Source organism: Cryptomeria japonica, chromosome 6 (assembly GCF_030272615.1).
Source record: "Cryptomeria japonica chromosome 6, Sugi_1.0, whole genome shotgun sequence".
Classification (NCBI taxonomy): Eukaryota; Viridiplantae; Streptophyta; class Pinopsida; order Cupressales; family Cupressaceae; genus Cryptomeria; species Cryptomeria japonica.
Window position 1 is genome coordinate 110276410 of NC_081410.1, and position 24892 is coordinate 110301301.

Genomic DNA, 24892 nt, shown 5'->3' on the forward strand with positions numbered 1-24892 from the left:
GGTCAATTCACTAGCCAATGGTAAATCTCCAAGATTAGATTGTCTACTTGCTGAATTTTACAAGAAGCACATAGAATGGATAAGTTTGGAACTTCTAAGTCTATATGAGGATGCCTTTGCACAAGGGTCCCTTGGAGCTATTATAAATAAGGGTGTTATCAAGCTGCTTCCAAAAGGTGGTGATAAGACTCTGGTTAAAAATTGGAGACCTATCACCCTACTGAATACCTCATATAAATTCATTGCAAAAGTACTGGCAAAGAGAATTGTTGGAGTTCTAGACAAGTTTATTTCTACCACACAAACTAGATTTATAAAAGGTAGATACATTTTGAAAAATATGGTCACCAGTTGGGAGGCTATGCATTGGGAAAAAGATGATAATCAAGAAGTTGCAATGGTGTTACTAGACTTTGAGAAAGCATATGACATAATAGAATGGCCATTTGTCAAGGGAATGCTTTGAGCATTTGGTTTTCCCCCATATTTTTATAAATGGATAGATATTGTTTTCAAGGATTCTTCCACAGTTGTTGAGATTAATGGTGATAGGTCTGAAGCCAGCCCATTAAGGAGATCTATAAGACAAGGGTGCCCTATTGCCCCAGCCCTATTTGTCATTGTTGTAGATGCTCTTTACTACATTCTAAGGGCCCCAGAACTTGGACCCTCTATCAAAGGGCTTACTCTTCCTAATGATGATATTCTGATTAATGTTTAATTTGCTAACGACACTGCCTTATTCCTAACTCTGTCCGAGGACAATTTTGACAACACCATGGAAAGACTGTAATTCTTCTGCTTGGCTTCTAGAGCAAAAATAGCTCCTCACAAATCTGCTATCCTTGGATGGTTAGACAATCCCCCAAACTAGATCTCAGGTAAAGGATGGCAATGGGCAGGGTTGAACCATATTGTAAGGTACCTTGGTATTCCCTTTGCCATTAATCCGGCTACCCAAGATATGTGGCAATGGTTGTATGCTAAAATTGAAAAGAAACACTTTAAATGGCAGACTCACATGCTTTCTCTGGCTGGCAGAGTGCAGATTGTTCAAAAGGTTCTATCCTCCCATCATGTTTACTGTGCCTCTGCATGGGTGTTTGTGAACTATCAGACTAATAAGCTTGAAAAGATTATGAGGGACTTACTTTGGTCTAATGGGATGGGGCACAAGAAGAGACACTATATAAATTGAAATTGGTGTTGCAGACCTAAAAACATGGGAGGTCTGGGTATCAAGGATATTAGGGCTCATGGGATTACCTTAGCATCCAAATGGATTGTTAAAGCCCTATATGGCACTAATACATTTGGACTAGATTTTTGACTGAGGTTTCCGACGGAGAAGGTATATTGTGGCCAAATTTGATTTTTTTTTTTTAAATGCCTGCATTCATCGTAATTCTGACGAAAATTTCCCATTTGGTTTTGATGAAGAAGGCATTAGCAATGAGAATTTTCTTTTTTCCAAAAAAGTGCTCGAGTTCATCATAATTCCAACGACAACGGCCATTACTTAAAAAAAAGAAGAGGGGAATTCATTTGTATTGCAAATTTCCCGTGTAGGTGTCTGTGGCGACTTCAAACCCCAAGAACATCAAACCCGTGTCGAAGGCTTTTGTGGCATTGCTTGCAATCCCGCGCAGGAGGTAGATTCAAATTGCCCTAGTTTTTAATTTCATGTTGCAAAAAATATACATGTGGTGATTAATTGCCCTGGTTTAATCTCGTAAAATCATAGAACTGTGATTGAGGAGTGAGCGTTCAATTTTGTAGCAGCAATCCCTTCCTCCTGTATACGCGCGTGTTGATTGTTCACATGAGATCACATCTCTTTGTGGCATCGTATCAAACAATTCACGAGCCTTGTCCATGTTTCCACATTTTGCATTCATGTCAAGCAGGGCATTTGCAAGTACAACACCTAACAAAATTCCTCTATCTGTTATGCTTTGATGGATGTCCATACCCTATTCCAAAGCTCCGATTTTTGTATAGGCAGGGAGGATGCTAGCAAAGGTTGTGGAATTTGGCTTTATGCCTTCCAATTTCATTTGCTTGAAAGTGTCTAAAGCCTTTTCGACAAATCCATTTTGTGCATATCCAGCAATCGTTGCAGTCCACGAGACAACATTTCTTTTAGGCATTCTATCAAATAGTTCGCATGCCTTGCTTATGCTTCCACATTTTGCATACATGTCTACCAGGACAGTTGCAACTACAACATCTGACAAAATTCCTCTATCCTTTATGCTTTGATGAATGTCCATACCCTGTTCCAAATCTCCCATTTTGGCACAGGCAGGGAGGATAGTAGCAATGGTCGTGGAATTTGGCTTTACACCTGCCGATTGCATTTGATTGAAAGTTTCTAAAGCCTTCTCAACAAATCCATTTTGTGCATATCCGGCAATCATTCCAGTCTAGGAAACCACATTTCTCTGAGGCAATCTGTCAAACAGTTCCTATGCCTTGTCTATGCTTCCACATTTTGCATACATGCTAACAGAGCAGTTGCAACTACATCTGACAAAATTCCTCTATCTTTTATGCTTTGATGGGTGTCCATACCCTGTTCCAAAGCTCCCATTTTGGCATAGGCTGGGAGTACGCTGGCAAACGTAACTAAAGAAATGCAATGATCAGCTCCAAAGACATCAAACCACTACTAACAAAACCGAGAGTCTAAAATATGATAGGGAATAGTGTGAGTTGTCCTGAAATAAAATATTTTATTTTCAATTTCAACTAAAACATAACTACTCGGCCATTTAATGTTATTAATAAGTGTTTAATTTATGAAAGAGATAAATGGTTGGCCACAAGTATATGAGTTACTAAATGCACACAAATAAGTGAATTTGATATTCAAAACTATCTACAATAAATTCAATTCTTGTCCATTAGTCATTTATGTTTGCAATAAGCATCTTTCTTTGTTTTTCTTAATCTTTATTCATGGTTATGTGCATATTTCACATTCTATAATTAGGATATCAATTGCTATGGCTGAACACTAGCATGATGTTTATGTTGTGGTATAGATGCGTGGAAACATAATTATGGGATTGTTATATTATAGAGATCATTAATCTAGATATCGCATATTAGTTCTAGCTCTTCTTGGATTGAGTCTAAAGTTGACATACAGTCATAAAGCCATTATTAGCAGATCTATCCATTTCTATTAAAGACAATTGAGAAAGTCATTTTGATATTGAGAGTTTCTTATCTGTTTACCTATTGATCATTATTAAGCCATAATATTTAGGTCTATTTATCTCTCTTGCAAAACCTTTGTAAGTGTCCTAGATTGTCCCTACTACTCACTCTTCAATGAAATAGTGGAGTTCTAAAGATTTGTGGCACAAGATGGGGTTGAACGTATCAACAAGGCTAGCATGGAAGGCATGTTCAAGCTTCCACTTGTACAACTTACAACAAATGATTTGTTGATAGATGAAATTCTTGAAATAGGAATACAATCGAAAGACAAGTAAGTACATAGAAACCTCCTCAGTTGAAAGTAAAATCTATGTATAAAAAGAGTACATTGAATCCCAATCCATAAACACAATAGAGATACCGATGGAGACTTAATTGGATGTAGCATGTCACACCAAAGTTGTTAGAGTATGCTAAGCTAGTACATAATGTTTCCTAAAGCCACATTAGTATTTTACCCAGATCATTATCTACCAAAACTAACTATAGTAATCCTTTTGAGGATTCATTTCATGGTGTTAGATCTTCATTTAGTTCCACTTCTTGTTGGAGAAAAGAACAGTTATTTCTTGAGGTAGATGAATATCCCATCAACAAAGGACAAGACCCTTTCTAGAATATAACAAATTCTACTCCAACAAAAGATCATGGGGGTTTCACTAGAGCTATTGAATAAGAGATAGACTTCTACTGTTGCATTAAAAGCATTGGCATGTTCTTCATTTATTGATGTAAACTCTCTGTGACATCACCACAACCAACAAAGGTGTAAAAAGTTGTTTGCCAATGCATGGATTTTTAGGATTGTCCTTTGAGAAAACAGAATTAAAGTATGGAAGCAGGATTTGCCAGCTCCTGAGGGAATCTTGATGAAAAATAACTGTAAAATATTTGCGCAAGCTTATATACAAAAACTCATGCTTCTTGATGGGTTTATGTACAAAAATAAGCATGAATTAAGTGGTAAAGGGGCTTCTGGAAACAAGAGGAACAGAGAGGCAGTGGAAGTGAAAACATTTGGTGTTATGTCTGCTCCATCTCAGAATGGGAATGGCGAAGGTGTTGTAAGAGGAGCTAAGAAGGGTGTTGGAAGAAGCAGGGGTGTTTACATTCCCCCATTTAAGTTGGCTCAAATGATGAAAGATGTGGAAGACAAGAGCAATGTGGAATACCAGCGCATGACATGGGATTCCCTTCGGAAGAGTATCAATGGGTTAGTAAACAAGGTAAATGCATCTAACATCAAGAACATCATTCCAGAGTTGTTTGCAGAGAATCTCATCTGTGGGAGGGGTCTATTTTTTAGGTCTTGTATGAAATCCCAAATGGCATCCCCTGGATTTACAGATGTTTTTGTTGTGTTGGTTGCTGTGGTAAATACCAAATTTCCTGAAGTTGGCAATCTGCTTTTGCGAAGAATTATTTTGCAGCTTAAGAGGGCATACAAATGCAATTACAAGCACATGTTGATAGTAGCATCCAAATTTATAGCTCATTTAGTGAATCAACAAGTTGCACATGAGATCATTGCCTTGGAACTTGTCACCCTTTTACTAGAGAACCCCACAGATGACAATGTAGAGGTTGTTGTATATATCATGAAAGAATGTGGTTCTTTGTTGCAAGACCTTTCACCCAAAGGTCTCTATGGGATTTTTGAAAGATTTAGAGGTATTCTCCATGAGGGGGAAATTGACAAATGAGTACAGTTTTTAATCGAAGGCCTTTTTGCATTTCACAAAGCTAAGTTCGAGGGCCATCCAGCTGTGCGTCCAGATCATGGTAATATTTCATATCATTTGCATTCAAGAATTGTTACTATAGGCATCTAGCTTCTAGTTTCTCACTTCAAGCATTGTTATCATGTTGAAATATTAATAAGAGCAACCATTTAAGATCAACCATTTAAGATCACTAAAGAAATCATTCATCTAATCACCGGTTATCCTATCTATGATCATGCCCGAGCACAGAAAATGATATCACAGAAGGAATTGATCAATTTGACTGGAGTAGAATCTGATTGCAGAGGTCTGGAGTAAAATTGTACAACATTGTTTGGCTTGATTCCAAGAAATGTTTGGGATGTGATGTGCGGTCTCGGTTACAGATTCTTAATTTTAAAACATCCTTTACATTGGGTGACACTCTAGAATTAGAGTGCCAAAATTGTTGAATCTCCTCCTTCACATTGTCAGTCAACTTTCTATCAACACGTGGAAGCCTCCCACCAAAAGCCCATGTATCTTGTTGAAGTGGATCGTCAAGTCTTTGTCTTCGTGCAAGTGCTCTATCCAAAATTTTACGGTTTATGCCCATTTTCTAGGTTAATCATGTTTTCCTAGAAGATGAACTTGATCAAGAAGCTGGTTTGGATGTTTTCAAGCTAGATCCTGATTTCTTAGAGAATGAGGCAACCTATGAAAAATTGAAGAAAGATATCCTTGGAGATGCTTCTTCAGATGAAGCAGAAGGGGAGAATGATTCAGGTAATGATTCAGATGATGATGATGATGATGATGATGATGATGATGATGATGATGATGATGATGATGATGATGATGATGATGATGATGAGGAAGGTGAGGAAGCACTGAGAATATAGGATGAGATGGAGACAAACTTGGTCAATTTAAGACGTACAATTTATTTGACAATCATGTCAAGTGTTGATTTTAAGGAAGTTGGTCATAAGCTACTAAAGATCAAGCTTGAGCCTGGTCAAGAGAGAACATACCTTCATTATTATGGTCTTCTTGGGCAAAGATTTTGTATGATCAATAAAATTTATGAGGAATTTTTTGATAAGTGTTTTGTACAACAGTATTCTATGATACACAGACTAGAAACAAATAAACTGCGTAATGTTGCAAAGTTTTTTGCCCACTTACTTGGCACATATGCTCTTCCATGGCATTGTCTTGCTTATATACGTGAGACAGAGGAAGATACTACTTCCTCTTCCTGTATTTTTATAAAGATTCTCTTATAGGAGCTGGCAGAGCAGCTTGGTATATTGTTGCTTAATGAAAGGTTGAACGATCCAACAATCCAAGAGTCTTTTGATTCAATTTCTTCAAAGGACAATCCCAAAAATTCACGGTTTGCTATCAATTTCTTTACTTCTATTGGTCTTGGTGGTATCACTGAGAGTTTACATGAGTATTTGAAGAATATGCCAAGGCTTGTAATGCAACAGCAAAAGTCTATTCCTGAGTCAGATGAATCTACCTCTAATGACGATTCTTCTAGTTCATCAGGTTCATCAGATTCTGATACATCAGACTTAGATTCTGAGAGTGAAACTGATAGTGAGAGCAGTAAGGAGTCACCAAGAAAGAAAAATAATTCAAAGCATAACAATGAGTATGAAAAAACAAGAAGAAAGAAAAGGGCGAGGGCATCTGACTCGGAGGATGGAAGTGACAGTGAAAAAATCAGAAGGAAAAAGAAAAGGAATTAAAAATCTTTCTAGTCAGTTATTCAAGGCTCCAGTAAACACCATTTTCTTGGACTGTGACAAACAAAAGAATCACTCCCAAGTGTTTTGGTTTTATAATAGATGATTATAAGATGCTACAATGTTGTCTTATGTATTTTAATAGCCACGGGTTTTAGAGTTCTGTACTTGACAAGTAATGGATAAACAGTGTTAGGAGGAGAAAATATTGAAGGCCAAGTGCAGATTGTGATAATACTAGATCAATGAATCCTGTTATTTATTGAGTATTTATTGTTTTCAATGTTGTGTGATGTACCATAAGTAAACTAGAAATCTAAATTCAATAAGATGGTTTGTTCAATGATGATAATTTCTATTTTCTTGCTTGTGAAGAAAGACCATGTCAGACAATATCAACAAACAACAAAATAAGGAGATAGTTGTTAGATTATGGTCTAACTTGAAAAGAAAAGGTGATGGAAAATGTTATTGTCCGTACAAAATTTGTAAGGGGTTAAAAACTAGAAGACTTCTAATCAAAACAACGAAGAAACATTGTAGGCTGCATGGTCACATTGAAGGTGGACATGATTATCATCCATTGGTAAGTTTCTCATTATATCATTTTGACAATTTATATACATAATAAATCACGTGATGATGAGATCATGATCATGGTTTATTTATGTTTATCAATTTTATATAGCTTGAGCACCCTGGAGCACATGGTATGGATCAACACAACCCTGAGAATATGGTTTTTGAAGTGGATGAACATGGAGGTGTGAATATCGAAGCTGAAGATAATGATCCCATGGAAGATGACGATCATGAGCCAGAAAACACAATTGAAGATGATGGTACAAATACATTGATCCATGACTCATTTAGTACTCGCGCAGCTGATCATGATGATGAAGATGACCTTGATGTTGTTCATGATGTCCCTCTACTTGAGAAGGCATCTGAGGCCCTTTACGAAGGCTCGCAGGCAACTCTTCTCTCCGTTGTATTGTTGTTGGTGAACTTGAAGGTTATGAATAGTTTATCCAACATAACAATGTCACGTATGTTAAGGTATGTCATATATGTCATAATAAACTGTGAATCATGTTGTACCATTAATATTCTTTATTATAACAAATTATATTTTTTCGTTGTAGATTGATAGGTGAGTTTTTGTTACCACCATCAAATATTCTACCTCGCTCATACTGAGAATTATCTGTCGTTATGAAAGATATTGGAATGGAGTATCAAGCAATAGATGCTAGTCCCAATGATCATATTATATATCACAAACAACATGAATTTCGAATTGAATGCCCCGAATGTCATATCAATAGATATCGAACAGATCAAATAACAAAAAGGGTTCCTCGCAAGGTTCTTCGCTATATTCCCATTATTCCACGTATGCAATGATTATTCAAGTGCACTAGCTTGGTACAATTTATGGATTACCATGCATGCAATAGAAGTCGAGATGACATTATTCGAATGCCTGCGGATGGTTCAGCATTTATCGACATTGAGGAAAAGTGGTAACACTTTAAAGAAGAACCTCGTAATCTCAGGCTTTCATCAGCAGCAGACGGTGTCAATCCATTTGGAAAGATGAGATCTGTTTACTCAGTGTGGCCTGTTTTTGTTATCAATAATAACATTCATCCATGGATGTCAATAAAGAGGGAGCACATAATATTGGCAATGATTGTTCTAGGTATTTTATCATTTAAATATAGTCGTCTAAATTTAATTATAAATATTGCAGTAAAATGGTCATAATTATTATGTAATGTTTTTGTTCATTTGATTAGGTAAGTACCAAGTTAAAGATATGAATGTATATATCGAGTCTCTTATCGACGAGTTGCTGGAGTTATGGAATGGTGTCACTATGTATGATGTCTCTAGACCAATAGGACAAAGACAATTTCAATTCCATGTGATGCTTCTATGAACTATACACGATGCCCCGGGGCTAACACATTTTTGTGGTATGTTATAGTGTTTAAGTTGTGCATGAACATTATAATTCAAAAAATTATCATATTTAATCCAATTATACATTATCTTGTAGGTCTTCAAACAAAGGGAAAATTTGCATGTCCTGTTTGTGGTCCAAAGATGAAATCTCGTCATATAAAAAGTTTACGAAAGCAGGTGTGTGATGAGTATAGGCACTTTCTCCACAAAAATCATAAGTATCAAAATACTGAAAAACATCTTTTCAATGGGAAAGAAGAGAATACATCAAAGCCACGAAGAATTACACCTCACTTGTGGAAGTTGGAATATAATAGAATTAATAGTCAAGGTAATGCCATTTCATCTATTGGTTTGTCATAAAAAATCTTTTCTATTTTGTTTTGTTTACCGATGATGTGATTTATGATCATGAAGGTCATGAAGGCATAAATGACCACCTTCCTAAGGGAATAAAAAGTTATCCCCGACAATTTAGTAGGTTGCCCTACTACGAGCAGTTACAAATTGTTCATTTGTTTGATAGTATGCATATTGGAAAGAATATAACAGAGACAGTATGGAAAATATTGGATGGAAGGCGTGACAAAGAAAGAATTGTCAAAATATGTAGTGACATTCAAGATTCGAATCATGCAATGATAAATGTCATTCAATCAAATAGCCATGGAGACCAGATTAATATAAGTGAGCTTCCTTGGTTATTAACGGACCAACAAAGCAATGCTATAAAAGAAGTCATATGAAAAATTCGATTTCCCACAGGATTTGCTACAAACATAAACAATCTCATATCAAAGAAAAGTGAATTTGGGTCAGGGATGAAAACGTATGATTGGCATACCTTCATTAAGGTGATTCATGTTCTTATGTTTTTAGTATGTATTTAAGTACTGCGTGTACGTGTACTTTTCATTATGTTACCAAAAAATGAAAAGATAATTTTATAATTGTTGTAGTACGTTCTACCTCTATCTCTCCCAGACGACTTCGACAATAATGTCAAGCAAGTCACATATGATTTTGGAAAATACATGAGGTAAGTAGTGATATTTGTTTAGTTCGTTGTATAGATATTATATTTGTGATTTGTTTTACTTCTTATGTAATATTTTTTTTTGCGTCTCGAATACCTTGTAGGTGGTTGTCATGTAAAGAAATTCATAAAGACAATATAAAATATTGGAAGAGAAAAATTCCTCATTTAATGTGTGAAATGCAAAAGTGTCTACCTCCAGTTTTTTTCAATGCACAAGAACACTACCTCATACACCAAGTTGAGGAGATTGAATTGTGTGGACCTGTACACACTAGGTCAATGTGGATGGTTGAGAGGCACTTGAAATTTTTGAAGGCTTTGGTTCAACAAAGAGCACATCCTAAGGGTTCTATGGTGGAAGGATATATGGTATACCAGACTATGGTGTACATTTATGAATATCTTCCTAAGTTTGCAACAAAGATCCACGTGGATCGAATTTGGGATCCCAACACCATTAACAAATTCGAAGGGGAGTACTTGACGGGGAAAGGTAGATTGAGGAAAGTAAGAGGTAATTATAAGATGTTATTGTAGTTAATTAATTCTTAATCTTCAAAATAAATCGATTGTAAGACGTCTATTTATTTTTTGTATATTTGGTCGAGAGTGGGATGCACTACATTTGTATATTGCAAACAATCTTGATTGGATGACGGTATGGATTGAACGTTGTCAACATTTTGGATGCACATTAACATGGGAAGGTGTGGCTTCATTGGTTAAAGAAGCACATCGTAATGGAGATTCCAATGTTACGCAAAGGGAAATTGATTTAGCATATGGTTTAAGAGATAAATAGGTACGTATAAATTTATTAATCACCCATATGTTTATCAACTCACAATGCAATAAATTTTACATGTTTGACATATCACAGGTCAAACACCACAACGCTATGTGTTACAATGGTCATAAATTTCGCCTAAAAAAGTTGGATGACATGAAGGAAACATGTGATTCTGGCATCATTGCAGTCTTTGAGGTGACAAATATTTCATCGAGAAATGACATTCATCCTCAATAGTCTCAAAATCAATACTATGGCATTTTGGATGATATACTTGAGTGTGACTTTAATTCCTTCAAATTAGTTTTGTTCGTCGTCAAATGGTACAGGCTACGATTGAATAAAAATGATCCTGATAGAACTATTATTGAACATGATAATGGTTTTATAATGCTAAATACAAGGTCATTTGAACCAGTTGGGCATGAGCCCAATGTTCTTCCAAGCCAATGTGAGCAAGTATTTTACTCAGAGGTTCCACATAAACTGGGTTGGACATTTGTTGTTAGACATGATCCAAGAGGAAGGCCGATAAAGTATAATGTGATGGAAGAAGAAGATACCGAAGAAGTAGAAGATGAAGTGGATGATGATCACGATCGACAGTTTGTCAATGATGATGAAGAAGAACAAGAAGAAAAAGATGATGATGATGATGATGATGACGGTGATGGTGATGGTGATGGTGATGGTGGTGATGGTGATGGTGATGGTGGTGATGATGGTGATGATGATGGCGAAGACGTTGATGATGACGATGACGACGATGACGACGACGATGATGATGATGATGATGTTGGCGATGATGACCTTGATGTTCATGATGATGAAGAATGAAATGTATGAGGTATGCGATTAGTATATTATCTATTTAATATTGACTTCTTGATAGAATTTTTTTTACATAATTAATTCATTATGTTTTGAATTCTAATGCCATTACATAATTAATTCATGATGCACCTTTTAATATGGACATGCAGATAGGGAGAGTGACTATTTATGTGACAATTTTTAAACTGTGTTTATTTATGGAAATTGGATTTTTATTAGCTATGTGATGGATGTTATTTAAAATACATATGTGATAGATCACATGTTTATGATGATGCATGTGACATTTTTTGAACTTTGTGTTTATTAATAGAATGTGGATTGTTTATTACCTATGTGATGGATGGTGATTTATGATACATATATGATGGATTACATGTTTATGATGACACATGATATGCGATGCTAATGTTGGCAATATTACAAGGATATTGAGAAAGTTGTTGATGATTATGGACATAACTGATTAAAGATGTTTTACTATCTTGATATTATTATTTTGTCATTGATGTCAAGAAATTGATTTTCTAATTCAGTATGATGTTGCCATATCTTAAGAAATATGATATGAAGATTATAAAGAAGTCGGTAAAGACACAGGAAAGAATATGATGAATAAGGGGATAAGTTATTCAATGGGCAACTCTACCGAGTCAGACAATGATGAGATCTTGATGTTTTAGATTGTTTTAACATCATATACATGTTGTAAAATGTAAAGGTTAATACTATACTATGTTATCAAGCAAAGAACCTAGTCGGTAAACCCTAAGGAACCTAGTCGGTAAGCCCTAAGGTTATCACAGTCGGTTAATGAAAACAGAATGTCTATCGAGTGAAGTTTAGTATTCACCGAGTTGTAACCAAGCTATAACAGAATGCATTAAATGTTTACATGTGATATTTAATGAAAGATGTTGATGAGCTGGAGCAGATCAATGATTGGCAAGTCGTAAAAGAAGTTTGTTAAACGAATCTAAGGCAATGGAAAGTCGGCAAGAAGATCTACAGCTCAGATTGAACCGCATTACACTAACACAAGTTCCAAGGTGATTGTGCAAGTTCCAAGGCGAGGTAAAATGTTTTCAGATCGAAAGATACAATGAACCTGAACAAAGATTGAAGATCTAATGGCTATGATTGATCATGGGAAATGTGATCAAGGAGATTAAGCGGTTAGAAGATTGTTTATAAATAAGGAACTGTTGATAAACAATGTATGCGGGCAAGTGTATGCACAGGGATGCTACATAGTGATTACCGAGCACAGAAGTTTGAAGACCTGTTAGAATAATAGAGTATTGATGCCCAGCAGATAGACAAGATTAGTTCTATGTCTAGATTGTATTGAACAAATAGGAATCTACTTTAGCATTTCAGATGTGAAGTTGCAGATAGATTGTATTACTGTTATTTTGTGAAAGTGACAGGAAATCTCTTAACCGAGTGGACTTAACAGTCTTATATGTAAATCCTCTAACAAGGTGACATTCTGATTTGAGTGTTTGAAATCCTTTGACAATGTCACTTCTAACAAAGTGAAGATCTTAACAAATCTGAGGGAAATCCCTTAACCGGGTCACATCTAGCAATGTGTTTGTAATCTTTAACAAGGTTTGCTTTTAACCGAGCATACTCTAGAAGAGTATATTTCTTAGTGGGTCCGAAATCCCACAGTGGTTTTTCCCTATTTGGGTTTCCACATTAAATCTGGTGTTATGAGGTTTATATTGTTCATATGCTTTTGAGTTTGCATGTTTGACAATTTTTTATTATATGACTGATATATGTTACCGAGGTTGAATCTAATGTTTTTATGGATGATTAAGTTTGTATGATTCACCCCCCCCCTCTCATCTTATTGGCTATTGGATCTGTACTTATATTAAGTATCAGAACTATCAATTGGTATCAGAGCTTTGGACTCCGAAAAGAAAGTTTAAAGGCACTTGAGTTAAAGATCCAAAGATGTATAAGAGGGATGCATCTAAGCTGAATAAGTCAATTTTCTCTACATGGCAGAAAAGGATGAAGCTACATCTATCAAGAGTTGGAGAATATGCTATATACTATTTGGAGAATGATTTTGTTGCACCGAGCACCTATCCATTGACTATGGAAGAGATAAAGGCGAAGCAAGAACATATTTAAGCACTGATTGAAATAACATCTACATTGACCGATTTTGAGTTTAATGATCTAGAAGGCTGCAATGATGCAAAGGCAATGTGGACTAAGCTAATATCTGTATATGGAGGAGATGAACATGTCCAAAGAGCAAAAGTTGATAGTCTAAGAGGACAACTTGAATCTATGAAGATGAATGAAGGTGAGAACATAATCCAGTACAGTACAAGACTAAAGGAGATTGTAAATCAAATCAAAGGAGCAGGAGAAACTACTGAAGAAAAGGATGTGACAAGTAAGTTATTAAGAACCCTTTTACCTGCCTATGCAATCCAAGTCTCTGCAATCAATGAATTGAGATATGTACCTAATATGTTAGTTTCCCTGGATGCTACTATTGGTAAGTTACATGCATTTGAGTTAAGTAATTTTGATAACAGTAGGTCATCGGTAAATAAAGTTGAATCTACATTTAGTTCTTTTCATCTAAATGAATCTAATGATTACAATGAAAGAAAGTATAAGTACTCTGAAGGAGATCACAGTAGATCAAGTGAAAGATTTTGGAAGAACATGGAGGAGGTACACAAAGTGTATGAAGAAATCAGAAAGCAAGAAGAGTTTGAAGCACTATTGGCCAAAAGGTTACCGAGAGGCAAAGGTAAGTATAAAGGAAAACTACCTTTGAAATGTTTCAATTGTGATAAGATTGGACATATGGCTTCTAACTGTCCTGACAAAGATTTCACTGAAAAGAGAGATTACCAAGATGACAGACAGAAAGATAATCATTACAGAGGACATCGAGACTTCAAAAGAAGAAAGACATGCTTAATTGCTGATGAGGAATCTGAAGATGATAAATCAGATGAGACTGATACAGAGGAAGTTGTTTATGTGGCTATCAAGGATGGATCAGATGAAGAAAAAGCCCTAATATCTCACATAAACACTAATGATTCTTGGATTATAGATAGTGGATGTTCACATCATATGACAGAAGATAAACACAAATTTGTTATTTTAGAATATTATGATGGAGGCTATGTTAGATTTGGTAATGATGCACCATGTCTGGTAAGAGGTAAAGGATCCATAACACTTCTTGATAAAGTAAGATGCAATGATGTTTATTGAGTTGAAGGTTTGAAATACAATTTGTTGAGTGTAGCATAGCTAAACAACACGGGTTACCGAATAGAATTTCAGAAAGGAATTGTCAATGTTCATAACAAGAATGGAAAGTTAGCTGCTACCGGGACACAAAACAAAAAGTAATACATTTCACCTTGACTCAACTCACAATAAGTGTTTGCATGCAAAGATTGATAATACCTGGTTATGGCATAAAAGGTTTTGTCATGTTAATTTTGATAATCTGATCAAGATAAGCAAGAAGCACAGAGTAAGAGGTCTACCGAGTCTTGAAAAACCTGAGAATGCTATGTGTCGAGGATGCCAGATGGGTAAGATGACAAGATCCAACTTTACAAGTAAGTCCTACACTTCTAAGGGAATTTTAGATCTTGTGCACACTGATCTTTGTGGTCCTATGAAAGTTCAAAGTTATTATGGTGATAAGTATTTCATATTATTTGTGGATGATTATCCAAGGATGATGTCAGTAATGTTTTTAAAAGAAAAATCAGAAGTTTTTCAAATGTTTAAATGGTACAAGGCTAGAGTTGAAAATGAAACAGGAAGACAACTGAAATGTCTCAGATCAGATAGAGGAGGAGAGTTCACATCTGATGAGTTCAACCTATTTTGCAAGGATCATGGTATTAAAAGATAAGTCTCTGCACCGAGAACTCCACAGCAGAATGGAATAGCTGAAAGAAGAAATAGATCTATTGTGGATTGTGCTAGAACACTGATAATTGAGAAGAAGGTTCCACAAAAATTTTGGAGAGAAGCAATAAGCACAACTGTTTACACCTTGAACCGAGTTCAATTGAAGAAAGGTACTTTGAAGACACCTTATGAAATCTGGTATGGCAAGAAACCTAATGTAAATTATTTGAAGATCTTTGGAAGTAAATGCTATGTTCATAAAGATGATAGAAATGGCAAGTTTGATCAGAAAAGTGAAGAAGGAACATTTCTAGGATATTCTTCTAGAAGCAAAGCATTTAAATGTCTAATCAAATCATCTAACAAAATAGTAGAAAATGCAAATGTGAAAATTGATGAATTTGCAGAAAGAACTGATGAAAGGAATTCCAAAGAACCGAAAGACTATGATGAATTTGTCTATGTGCAACCGAGAAGTCCTACCAAGATAACTGTTGAAGAAAATGAAGAAAATATCCAGTTACCGAGTGATGAAGAAGATCATACGGAGCCTACCGAGCCTGTATTAACCAAGTATGTCAGAAGACACCATGCACCAAGTCAGATTATAGGAGATAATGATGATCTAGTGATGACAAGGAACAAACTGAGACAGAACACATGTTTGATATCTGAATTTGAACCAAGAATAGTGAAAGAGGCACTTAACAGTGAAGATTAGATAAATGCGATGACTGAAGAGATTGATCAAATCGAGAAGAATGACACATGGACACTAGTCCCAAGACCAAAGGACAAAAATGTAATCGGTACAAAGTGGATCTTCAGAAACAAGCTAAATGAGACAAGTGAGGTCATTCGGAACAAAGCAAGATTGGTTTGCAAAGGTTATGGCCAAGAAGAAGGAATTGATTATGGTGAGACTTTTGCACCTGTTGCTAGACTTGAAGGAGTTAGAACATTGTTGGCATATGCTACTTTCAAGAACTTCAAGGTATATCAAATGGATGTCCAATCTGCATTTCTGAATGGAATATTAGAAGAAGAAGTTTTCATTGAACAACCTGAAGGATTTGTTGATGACAATAATAAAGATCAGGTATGTAAATTGAACAAAGCTTTATATGGTTTGAAACAAGCACCTAGAGCATGGTATAAAAGATTGCACTCTTATTTGATTAGGATTGGTTTTATAAGGACAAGTAAGAACAGCAACATGTACATGAAGAATGATGAAAATGGAATATTAATCTCAGCCATATTTGTTGATGATATTATATTTTGTGGAAATGACTGTTTATGCAAGAACTTTGGAAATGAAATGAGCAAAGAATTTGAGATGTCATTAATCGGTAAGATAAAGTATTTTATAGGCTTACAGACACTGCAAATGAAAAATGAGATTTTCATTAGTCAATCTAAATACATAAAGGAAATCTTGAAGAAAATTTGGAATGGAGGATTCAAAGCCAGTAAGTACTCCTATGACTACCAACTGCAAACTATCAAAGAATGATGAATCTGCATCTGTTGATAAGACACTCTACCGATCCATGATTGGAAAACTACAATATGTTGTTCACAACAGGCCAGATATAGCACATGTAGTAGGTATTGTTGTAAGATTCTCTGCAGATCCTAAGGAAATACACATGACAGCAATCAAAAGAATTTTCAGATACTTGAAAGGCACTGAAGTTTATGGCTTAGTATATCAGAAAGGAAATGATTTTGATCTAAAAGTTTATACTAATGCTGATTGGGCAGGCAACATTGATGACAGAAAAAGCACAAGTGGAGGAGCTTTCTTCTTAGGAGAAAGACTAGTGAGTTGGCTTAGCAAGAAACAAGGATGTGTTTCTCAGTCAACAGCCGAAGCTGAATATGTTGCAGCAGCTCTGAATTGTACCAACATTGCATGGATCAAACAACTGTTGGAAGGTATAAATGAGAAAGTTACCGAGGCAGTAACTATATTCTGTGACAATACTAGTGTCATTAATATTTCAAAGAACCCTGTTATGCACTCTAAGACAAAGCACATCTCTATCAAATATCATTATCTTAGAGAAGAAGCTCAAGAGAAGAAAGTGGTGTTGGAATATGTCAACACAAAGGAGCAAATAGCTGATATCTTCACCAAGCCACTACCAAAGGACACTATTGAATATCTCAGAAGTAAGTTAGGGGTCCTACCCCTATCTTTTACTCACTGACCGAGTTCGGTGAAAGCATTACTTCGATGACTCTATTGAATATCTTTTGGGGAGCTGATGCTGGAGTGATACACTTTAGAATGTTTTTCTGAAAGTGCACTGGAAATAATACTAGGATAATACAGAAAATGATACAAGGAACAAGAATTGTAAACAAATGTTCTGATCGAGACTCAGTTGATACACAACAGCAGGAAATTACTTCTTACAGAAAGAAATTATGTTTTAGTTCTATTCTTTTTGGCATTGTTATCAAAGGGGGAGAAGACCAAGAAGGAGAAGACCTACCCAGGGGAAGAAGACCAAGAAGGAGAAGATCTACCAAAAGGGGAGAAGACCTGAGAAGACTGAGAGAAGACTACAGATTAAGAAGTCTGATGTATGGGGGAGAGCATTTCAGCATTTCGGAATCACAGCAATCCGAATTTTTTAAAGGTCAAATCAATTGGTTTTGCCATCAATGCCAAAGGGGGAGATTGTTGGCAATATTACAAGGATATTGAGAAGGTTGTTGATGATTATGGACATAACTGATTAAAGATGTTTTACTATCTTGATATTATTATTTTGTCATTGATGTCAAGAAATTGATTTTCTAATTCAGTATGATGTTGTCATATCTTAAGAAATATGATATAAAGATTATAAAGAAGTCGGTAAAGACACAGGAAAGAATATGATGAATAAGGGGATAAGTTATTCAATGGACAACTCTACCGAGTCAGACAATGATGAGATCTTGATATTTTAGATTCTTTTAACATCATACATATGTTGTAAAATGTAAAGGTTAATACTATACTATGTTATCAAACAAAGAACCTAGTCGGTAAACCCTAAGGAACCTAGTCGATAAACCCTAAGGTTATCGCAGTCGGTTAATGGAGACAGAATGTCTACCGAGTGAAGTTAAGTATTCACCGAGTTGTAACCGAGCTATAACAGAATGCATTAAATGTTTACGTGTGATATTTAATGAAAGATGTTGATGAGCTGGAGCGGATCAATGATTGGCAAACTGTAAAAGAAGTTTGTTAAACGAATCTAAGGCAATGGAAAGTCGACAAGAAGATCTACAGCTCAGATTGAACCGCATTACACTAACACAAGTTCCAAGGCGGGGTAAAACGTTTTCAGATCGAAAGATACAATGAACCTGAACAAAGATTGAAGATCTGATGGCTATGATTGATCATGGGAAATGTGATCAAGGAGATTAAGCAGTTAGAATATTGTTTATAAATAAGGAACTGTTGATAAACAATGTATGTGGGCAAGTGTATGCACAGGGATGCTACATAGTGATTACCGAGCACAAAAGCTTGAAGACCTGTTAGAATAACAGAGTATTGATGCCCAGCAGATAGACAAGATTAGTTCTATGTCTAGATTGTATTGAACAAATAGGAATCTGCTTTAGCATTTCAGATGTGAAGTTGCAGATAGATTGTATTACTGTTATTTTGTGAAAGTGACAGGAAATCTCTTAACCGAGCGGACTTAACAGTCTTATATGTAAATCCTCTAACAAGATGACATTTTGATTGAGTGTTTTAAATCCTTTGACAAGATCACTTCTAACAAAGTGAAGATTCTAACAGATCTGAGGGAAATCCCTTAACCAGGTCACATCTAGCAATGTGTTTGTAATCTTTAACAGGATTTTCTTTTAACCGAGCATACTCTAGAAGAGTATATTTTTTTGTGGGTCCGAAATCGCACAATGGTTTTTCCCTATTTAGGTTTCCACGTTAAATCTGGTGTTATGAGGTTTATATTGTTCATATGCTTTTGAGTTTGCTTGTTTGACAGTTTTTTATTATATGATTGATATATGTTACCGAGGTTGAATATGATGTTTTTATGGATGATTAAGTTTGTATGATTCACCCCCCCCCCCTCTTATCTTGTTGGCTATTGGATATGTACTTATATTAAGTATCAGAACTATCAGCTAATGGTGATGCTCAATTACATATATGATGACACATCATGTGATGCTTCTGATGCTTATGATACGTATGTATTTATTGTTTATCAACTTACAAATGTAGTAATGCTTATGATGCTCAATTGATGGTGTTGATTTCAGGTATAGTCCCTGTGTGATGTTGTCACCCTTGGTGGGAACAGGTCGTTGACTACAGACATCGTCAACCATTTAGTTGAGGATCTTGCATAGTCCATATAAAGTAAAGGTAAGGAATTAAAAAATTTACAATGATTTTGATGACATCTTATTATTTAATACTATCTTTGTCTATAGAGTTCATGTTGTTCATGTTGTGTACTATGTAATTTCGCTAACGTTTTTTATATTTTTTCTTTGTCACAGGCCGACATGGATCCATCACATATCGCAGACAGAGATGTAGCATGCGACACTTCTACCGAGCAGGTAAACCTCATTGTAATTGTACAAATTAGATAGAAGCAAACTGTTACATTATTATGTTCTTTTTTTTAGTGATTTATACTAATTTTGTAATTGTTAATGATATTCTTGACACAGATGGATGTTCGAGGAAAGGGAAAGGGAGTTGCACTACCTGAGCACCTTTCTATGGATGTGGAATCATTAGGGTTAAGCAATGATGACCCTGAAGATCCCACAAACCTTGTGAATTTCTTTAAAATGTCTCTTGTAAAAATTAGAAAAGAGATTGTTGCTTTAGCAGCCGTGCATCCTACCACTGATGTGATATGACAGAGGGTGGAATTATTGTTTAAGACAGCAGAAACTTGCAAATAAGCAGTAATGAAAGCTTTAATTATAACAAAAGTTCAATAATAGTTTATATTTTATTCTCTTTTATGTCATTAACTAAAATATGTACGTATTGTTTTTACAACAATTTATCTGCCCTCATGAAAGTCATTCCCACGATCAGGGTGTTGCAAGATCTTCAGGTGATGACGATTTTCTTGTATTATCACTTGTTTGGCTTATCACTCTAAGTACCCAAAAAACATCATACTTGATAGTATCAATTTTCAAAACAAAGGTTCATCCTTGTTTACAATTCTTGCACTTTTCATATATTTAATGTTTGATATATTTAATGTATTATTCTTTAGGTGTTGTCAATGTTATCAATGTTACTGTGCAAATGTCACTGCCGCCTCATCAGAGGTCACCCTCACCTGTATTGTTGACTGCAATGTCGGCAACACGTGGCATACAGACATCCTCTAGTGCACGCCATATTGGCCCGCCCACTGTTGGTAGATCCCTCTTTTGCTCTATCTTTTGTCATGTGTTTATTTCCCTTCAAGCTTTCTTTCTTGAATTCTAATGCCATTTCATAGTCGATTCATTTTTTGCAAGAGGAGATGCACATGAGGATGTGCCAGAGGCGACTACTACTGATAACATACCATCATTTCCTGGATCTTCTCATATTGCTAGTACGGGAACATTGCAGGCCACATTGGTGGTGAGCGACGAAGAAATGCTTCTGTTAAAGATACAAAAAGTTCCAGGTACTTTAAAATTATTATTATATATACTCTAATTGTAATTTACTTTATGATCACTCGTTTTGGACTAATGACCCCATGAATTTTTTGCAAACAATGATATTTTCTATAAACATCTTAGTGACATTACATTGTAGATATTTGGGCCCACCATATGTAAAAGGTGGTACATCATATGTGAACTAACCTTTATCCACTTTTGATTTCATATCATTGCTAGAATAGTTTTCTTTTAATCCATTTCTTGAAGTGTAATAAATGTAGCTTCAGTTCATTTCTGAATCTAACAGGTTTGTTTTTGCTTTAAAAAGTGGAATGACCAAGAAAAAAGGTTAAAAGATGAATTGACAAACCAAATGGTTGAATGGTTTGAAAATGACACCTTTGACAAAACCAAGCTCCTTGAAAAAGTTGGCACATATCTAAAGTATGTGAGGGACCAATACAGGACCCATTTGGAGAGGAACCTAAAGTACGAGTGTCCCCCCATGATTCCAGAGAGGGAGTGGAAGGACCTGATTTTGGATGCCAAGGAGAGAACTGAAAGGAAAAAAGGAAATACACCACTAGACGCCAGAAGAAGGTATAGGATACTATTAACAATGTAATTATGTACAAATTAATTACTCTTTATATTTATATAATCTAACATATTTCAAATTTTTTATAGACTGCGTGACACGTCAAAGGCAACCAAGGCAAGGCAAGAAAAGCACGGGCAACACAAACTCGGCTCTGGTAGTTACATGAAATTTGCTGCACGAATTGTAAGTATCTCAAGTAAACAAAATATTGCATCAAAATATTAATAAATTGCAAACATTTTTTTTTTATCAAACAATGCAAGCAAAACTCATGGTAGCAAGCAAAAATGCAGGGCTCTGAATTCAATAGAGCGCCCACAGAAGATGACAAGAATTGCCTACCAGCAAGGCTATTCATCTGTGGCTAATCGGCTATGAGAATTGAGTGGCCATACATTTAGTGCCCTGCCAGAAACCCTAAAGGAAAACAACACAACTAGGCAACTAAAGGGTGAAATAATTTTTTTTTTGTTAAAGACTAAGTGTGCTAACTAACACATCGGAAGTCTATCATAAGTTTTCCTAAGGGTAACCAACGAAGATTAATTTTCATAGATTATATTAACACCACAGTTAATCCATTTAATTAAATAAATTGAACTCTTAAGTTTAAAACTACACATACATCCAAATTTCATAATAAAGAAATAAAAGTATTCCAATGTATCCAATTTCCATAAACCATTTAAACATAAGATCAAAACAATAACATTCATTTCACTGACATAATAATATTACAATATCCATAAATACATGGCTTCCAATAATATCACTGGTTACAAGGATACAATATCAAGGTTACATAAAAGTCTGATACAATGACCACAAGGTCTCAACTGAACAATGATCTCGAACAAGAGCTGGTACATAAACCACGATCCAAGAACACCAGCGAAGCCTTTCCTCGCCTGAAGATACAATCTAGAACATCTGATGGGAAGTGGTACTACCACCCGACCATGTGATCCCGAAATGGAACCACCCCACCGTGCTAGGAGATAGTAGAAAACCATCAAGCAAGCAAAGCAAGACAAGTACAAAAAGACTACAAGACTCTGAAACCATCCATGTAACACAACTCACAAAACACTAGTGACTCTAAGAAGAGAGTGTCATCGCATAGCTTGATGGTTACCATGGTACAGCCTCTATAGGTCCCGGCCCCCATACTCGGGTTTCTCCTGGTAACCTCTCCCGAGCCTCCAGTTACAACTAAGTCTCATGCGAACCCTACCAATCCTTTCGTGAAGACAAGGTGGTAAGTTTGTCATTCCATGCCTTCTCGTAACATCATGAGCCCTGTACAAGCACTCATCTATGCACGAGGCACATTTATCTTAATTAATATTTAAATCTACCCACCCCCTAATCAATTATTAGGTTATCACTTTTTAACTAACTTTCGACGGGTTATCCTATCATCCACTTTGGGCACGGCTCCCGCTCAAAAGTCATTCTCTCTCTTAGGACACTAACAGGAAATGTTTCTCTCTACGAGAACTCTAGGGCGAAACAGACAACCATAAACAATCCTGACAAACACAGGTGATGAAAACACAAATACCAACCCAAGAATGACGATTTGGACAAAGACACACAATGGCTCATGTCAAATAGGTTATACAACAACACCTGGTCTAGGAGAAATAATATCATAAGACACAATGACAATTTAATCAAAATTGCAATAAAACTTGACTGAGAACACATTATACGCAAGATCCTGTTACAGGCAATCTTTCCTTAAAAAAAACAGTCAAAGCATAAATGACATGCAATTTACAAATTTCCAGATAACAAGAATTTACAACTTTTTTAAAAAAAACATTCACTTTGTCATTTGTCCAAAAAGATTTAAAATACAAATAATTCTCCTAATGTGTTTTCAACATATTTATTTAAATTAACATTCCAAACTGTAATTAAATAATATTTAAAATAACATTTAAAATATAATAATAACTACCAAAAGAAACATATATATATATATATATATATATATATATATATATATATATATATATATATATATATATATATATATATATATATATATATATATATATATATATATATATATATATAAACTCATATATGAATATACATATATTTATTTATATACATACATATTATAATAATTTTTAATTTATTTAATCCATTGGATCTGAAACCCGAAACAGTGAACAGGGTTTAGAATTTAATTTAAAAAGACTAACAAAGAAAACACTTTTACAATTACCGAAAAGCCCTGTCACGGTAGCCTATGCTACCGTCGGTAGCTAGTGCTCCCGTCTAGTAGCACTGCTACCATCGGTAGTACTGTGTACTACCGCCGGTAGCAGATGCTACCGTGCAGTTTGTTTTATTTTTATTTTTTTATTTTTATTTTTCTAATTATTTTATATATATATATATTTTTAAACAGGAAAATAATTAAAATATTTTCTTTTTTTATAATTTCATTTTAATAAAATTTTAACAATAATAAAAAAAAACAATATTTTTCCAATAATTCCATTTTAACAAAATTTCAAATTTTTTTTTTTCAAATTTAATTAACCCAAATAAATTTAATGTGTAATTAAATTTATTTTTTTAAGGTAATTAAAACCATTTCTCAGGTAAATGCCTTTTCTCCTAAATCGTGCAATTTCCATGCACCATAAAAACTTGGCAAACTTTCTATAATAATTTTCCTAATTTTCACAAAATTACGTTTTCCACAAATAAGAAATACACATCAGGCATGAATTTTCAAACAAAACTCGAATTCACTAGAAGAGAGTTTTGGATTTGGCAATTATTTTACACACATCAAGCAGAAAAAAATAGAAACATTTTTAATAAAACACAAAACTAAGAATTCATCCAACCAACCTAGTATAGCTTTCCTGGAAGAATTTTGTAGAAGAGCCCTAATCGCTTCAATATCTTCCAATAAATTTTCTTCACCTAAATTCTTGACCTGTTCCTGTGTGTTCTTGTCTGTGTTTCTAAAATAAAGACCTAACCTCTATTTAAACTAAAATTCTAGGTTCAATAGTTTTTTCACAAAAAACCTAAATTTAGAATAATAGTAATTTATTTATTTTATTTTCTAAATTTATCACATGCAATAATTTAAAACATTATTCTTTCATTACTTTTCTCATGCACATTAATTAATTTTCTAAATAAAGAATTAATACAATATTTTAATTCCAATTAATTAATTTTCTAAATAAAGAATTAAAACAATACTTTTAATTCCAATTAATTAATTTTCTAAATAAAGAATTAAAACAATACTTTAATTCCAATTAATCTTTTTTTTAATTTATTTAATTATAACTTTAGAATACAATTAATCTAATTTATTTTTAAAATAAA